The sequence below is a fragment of the Saimiri boliviensis genome, chromosome 4, assembly GCF_048565385.1.
Source record: "Saimiri boliviensis isolate mSaiBol1 chromosome 4, mSaiBol1.pri, whole genome shotgun sequence".
Classification (NCBI taxonomy): Eukaryota; Metazoa; Chordata; class Mammalia; order Primates; family Cebidae; genus Saimiri; species Saimiri boliviensis.
This window is the reverse complement of record NC_133452.1, coordinates 157,489,263-157,494,596: the sequence shown is the minus strand read 5'-3', so window position 1 is coordinate 157,494,596 and position 5,334 is coordinate 157,489,263. Positions and strand designations below refer to the sequence as shown.

General features: G+C 38.1%; 1 pseudogene; it reads right to left on the bottom strand.

The window, feature by feature from the left end:
* Positions 1-406: 406 nt before the first annotated feature.
* LOC101040562 (transcription factor BTF3 pseudogene) lies at positions 407-998 on the bottom strand (annotated as a pseudogene).
* Between the last annotated feature and the right edge of the window lie 4,336 nt (positions 999-5,334).

Genomic DNA, 5,334 nt, shown 5'->3' with positions numbered 1-5,334 from the left:
AATTTCTTTTTTTGAGACAGAGTTTTACTCAGTCACCCAGGCTGGAGTGGTGTGATCCTGAGTAGCTGGGATTACAGACCTGCACCACCACACTCAGCTAAGTATTGTGTCTTTAGTAGTGATGGGATTTTGCTATGTTGGCCAGGCTGGTCTCAAACTCCTGACCTCAAGTGATCTGCCTACCTTGGCCTCCCAAAGTGCTGGGATAACAGTCATGAGCCACTGTGCCTGGCCTCTCTGTCATTTCTTTCTTTCTTTCTTTTTTTTTTTTAACTAGGCAAATAACTTTATTAACCTTGGTTTCAAACTTGATTCCTAGGCTTCTTCAGCTTAATTAGCTGCAAAGAATGAATTGTGTATAAGCAAAAAACTAAAAAGACTTGCAGTGTCCAAGGGGCTTGGGCTTAAAAACATTAGAGATCTAGATTTTTATCAGATCCATAAACAAAATTTCTTAAAAAGCAGTCATAATATAAAGTAGCAGCTCCCAGTAACTTCTTCAAGTTTTATCTTCAGAAGTTGACTCAATTCAGTTTGCCTCATTCTTGGAAGCCTCATCAAAATTCTCCACAAGATCTGGAACGTCATCCTCCTCCTCCTCTCCAGTAGCAGGTGGTGCTTTTCCATCCACAGACTGTTTGGGCAGAGCTTCAGCCAGGCTCCTTAAACTAGTCAGACTGTCTGCCCCAAGCTGGGTTAAGATCAGCTGCTTTGTCTCAGCACGGCCTGTAATGGTGAAAGTGTTCGCTGCCAGAGATGCCTCAACTTTAGGGTTGTTAAAGTGGATCACTGTTCCTTGGGTTGTAGACATATTCACCTCTTCAATACCAGAGATACTGTTTACCCCTAACTTCTTTAAGGAGAAGTGAAGTTTTTTTATCGTCAGCTGTGGCTGTTCTATGAATCACCTTCTTGCTGCGAGCAGTTTCTTTCCTACCAATGCACACTTGTGCCTGCAGTTTGGCGAGTTTTTCCTAGTTCATGATTGTTTCTTTCATCTTGTCGGAGTGGATAAGGGGTCACGCGGAGGACTAGGGTTGGTGCTCAGGGGGTCTCGGGTGGACCAGCTGAGATTAGGCGCACACACGTGGGGACGCAAGATGGCAGCTGTCTGTCATTTCTTAAGAGAATATTTGTTCTGAGAAACTAGTTTCAAGTTAAGGAGGACCAGGATAAACGGTATGTCTCAACAAAAGTACTAGATTGACCTGCTATACTGTGGCAGAGTAGCTCAGCATAAAGGACACATTTCTTACCTGTTTTTAGAAACTGACAGAGTTTCAAATGACATTTCTGTTTTTATAGACTTATCTGTGACTTTGTGTCTGAAATCAATACATCTGAAGGAAAAAAGATCATTTAGTTTGTTCTTTCTAGGGTCTAAAGCTTCAACATTTTTCTTTCCCACTATTGAAACCCTCATATAAAGGTGCTAACAATACTAATCTTTCTTATTTTTAACGTGAATCTTTTTTAGCATTTTCTCATCTCCAGAAAGGAAGGAAAACGTCTTCATATACCCAATGATAGTTATTCTCTTTGTATCAGTTAGCTACTGCTGCATAACAAATAATCATGAAAATTTAAGTGAGTGAAAAAAATAAGTGTTTATTCTCACAGATATGAGGGTAGGCTGAGGTTCAGCTGATTGCAGCTGTCTAGGCTGATATAAGTTCACATGAGCTCTCACCCTCTAGCTGGGGTCAGTTTATTACCATTTCCACAAGATTGCAAGTCTCAGCTTTTGTATCTACTCAAAGTCCGTTGTTAAGAATATTTGAAAGATGGCATTTTCCTCTTCCAGGGCCATGTGAAAAAATCCTTTTCCAGGAAGAAATTATCATCACAGAAATTTGCTCATCTGAGTATATAAGGCCCTTCTGCTCTAGCTCTCTAGCATCTAAATGCTCTGTCTTCTACGCAGCCATGTATAAAATATGTTCCTTTGGTGTGAAGAATAACTTCCTGATTGGGATTGAGCTGAAATGGGGCCCTCCTTTGGGCAGAAACATAAGTGACATCATAATTCCTCATCGAAACATTTACATCTTCCCAGGCTGCATCACCTGAAAATTTTGCTTTGTAATCAGTTTTATATCCACTGTCATTTGGGCTCGAATTCCTCTTTATTAAGAATTAGATAAGACATTGGTGAGGGGCTGGGAAGAGAGAGAGAGAGAGAGAGAGAGAGAGAGAGAGAGAGAGAGACGGCACTTGCATGAGTCTTTGTGTGTGTATGTACCTATAAATGTGTATGTTTAAGCAGAACATATTTATTTTATAACTGAGTATAATCTCTTCTCTTTTTTAGTGGCAGTGCTGTTAAGTGTACCTGATATCCATCAGCAACTATGAAATAATAATTTGTAATATGTTTCATTTGTAAATGGCCCCCTACACCCACCAATGATCACTACTTAAATTTCATCAACTGTATTTTTAAAATTTCCAATCTGAGGACCTGTGAGAAAAGTTACAATTTAAGATCTTTGCTCACATCTTATTTTCATGTTAACCAGGCAGAACAGGCTGATTCAGATGTTTGAAAGCACCAGAGTACTTAATCTGTTACCACTGCTTTGCATCCTATCATGTTCTAGACTTCTTAGGAGCAATCTTTATTTATTTTTGGAGCTCACAGATTGCATTTGAACGAGTCAGGAATATTTTCCAGCTTATTTTAGTTAACTTACTCATATTTTGCCCAAGTGGAGAAAAAATACACTGTTTTCCAGAGAGTTAGTATTAGTGCCATTCTAGTGGTAGAATATTATTTTGCTTGATTACTCCAAAGACAAAAGAAATTCACATAGTTGTCTGGTTTTATGAATGCACATGAAGGTGTAGACATGGCCAAATAGCACACTTCTATTCATTATATAAGTCAAGTCGAAGCTCTCACTGAAATCCTGTGTTTTAATTTTACTTCCCACACCTAAGTACTTAGTATTTTTAAGTAATTCTTCTTCCTTGAGCTCATGAGTAAACCTACAAGGATTACTTCACCTTTAAGAACTGCTTGGGTGATAAATATGCATGTTTGACTCGAAGCATTCCCTCCTGGTGATGATGGGACTAGTTGCCTAGTTATTTGTGGATATTTTTGTAGCACCTGTGGATTCCAAGATTGGTCATTTGTTTCATCACAAGTATGTGTCATTGATTTTTATTAATTCACTGAACCCAGGTGTTTCCTGATTATCTACTTAATTAAGTATACATAGCTAGCTACCGAATTAAAACAGAAGAAATAGGACCTTCCATGCTTACTTCCCTTCCCATATCCATTTTCATTATCATATAATGTAAAGCTTAATGGTTGGCCACTGTCTCATTTTAATTTAATAGAACCTAAAGTCACTCCATACTCTTCACAGTGCCAAGCACACTGCCTCTTGTTTGTTGAATGAATACATGAATGTATGACTGAATGTATGCATATATTTATGAATTCTTTTAATATAAATGGTCACCACTAATGCCAGGACTGTGGATAAACAATCACATTTTTCTTTTTACTTTTATTTTAATATTCACTTGCAGATATCATTCTTAAGTATTCAGAGGCTGTTGGAAGCATCATGCATCAGGGAGGAATAGAGATAAGGACTCTAACAAGGGCCAAATCTTTCTGCCCATTAATCAGACTTATAATTCTCCTTAAGACAGGTTAAAAAAATGAATAGTGCTAAGGAAAAATTACTTTATATCATGCGTATTTAAAAGCTAAAATCAGTGACTGGTGTCCCAGGGCACAGCAGAGATACTTCTAAAAGGCAAAGAAGTTTGAAGACTCTCATTAAGGAGATGTCGCCTGCATGCAAAGATAAAACAGGAAAGAAAAATGTAACCAAGGTTCCAAGGAAATTGTAGCCCATATTCTTCCTCCCACTCTATTTCACTGAATGATTCTGTAAGTTACAATATGAATAAAATGGAGCTTGAAATAGACAAAATGTGACTGAAGTTTTTTTTTTTCCATATAATATCTTAATGGAATTGCTACTCCCTGCCTTCTGCACAAAGATTAGTTGGCTTTTCTATATACTTAGTAAGGCAAATTTTAGGTTTGTAGTTAATGTCACTTTCAATAAGTATCACCACTGTATTTCTAGATACCCCATATTTAGGGTATTTAGGGGATATATTTATTTGGTTGTGCCTTACCCATTTAGATTGGGTACCATTTGTACTTGCAAGCTTTAGTGGAAATGATAGCTAAAATGTGAATGAATGCCTCCTCTGTGGGTGAAACTAAGCCTCAATGCCAACAGCTATAGCAGTTAAATATGAGCCAATTTTCATAAAAAGAGCAGCCATAGGCAATGAAGACTGGGCTGAATGCACAGAAACAGGAAAAGGCTCCATGAGTTACCTTCTCTACAGTGTGCATGCCTGCCTAACCCTTTACTAATGCTGTTCTTCACCCCATTAACCGATGCACACGCTCCATGCACATCCTATGGCCAAAATGAGAGCAGAATTTCTCTTTTTCTCTCCTTTTCTTCTCTGGCTAAAAAAAAAAAAAAAAAAATGTCAGCTCTCTTTTCTTAAAAGCATGTTTTTGAAAAATCATGCATCACTGTTTGGAATTCTCTGAATGACTGTATTTCGGATTCCAGAAAAGAGTGATTCCTAGAATGATTTGCACTTTAAGCCTGAAGAGAGACAGCCAAATGGCTCATGTGCCCTGTTAGCCATGTTACAGTTTTTAGCCAACTTGTAGTTTTTAAGGCTTCTAAAAGTGCAACATTAAAAACTAAAACAAAGATCAAACCAAAACAAAGACAACACAAGATTCTGTGTCACCTAATGCACAGATTTAAAATCTTCCTGAATTGTCCCTACCTGGCCATTCTCATGAGGAGATTATGTAAGAGAGTGGAAGCCCCTTGTATTTTAAAGTTGGCAGCTTGATAAGCTTTATCTCTAAGACAATGCAGGGTGACTTCTAAGCCCAGGGCAGTCACTCATTGCCTTAATTGATTCACTGAGCAAGGGCCAGGTCCTGTGTTGGCTTGTAAAGAAAGAGAGATAGAACCTTGTTCTTCAACGAGTTCGGGGTGTAGTGAGGGAAATAGATATAAACATATAAATTAAGTTTATGTATTTATATATAAATACGTTACTGAAAATTAGTTGTGGAAAGAAGAAAGTGGGGTAAAGTCATTCAACCTGGAGTTGTTGAAAAGGTTTCACAGATGAGCTGAGTCCTGAAGGATAAATGGCGGCTTATCCAAGCAAAGAGAAGAGTATGTGCAAAGACCTACCGTATGGCTGGCAACAAATTTGCTAGGACTGACATACAGAGTAGAGGAGACTAGATTTGCGCTA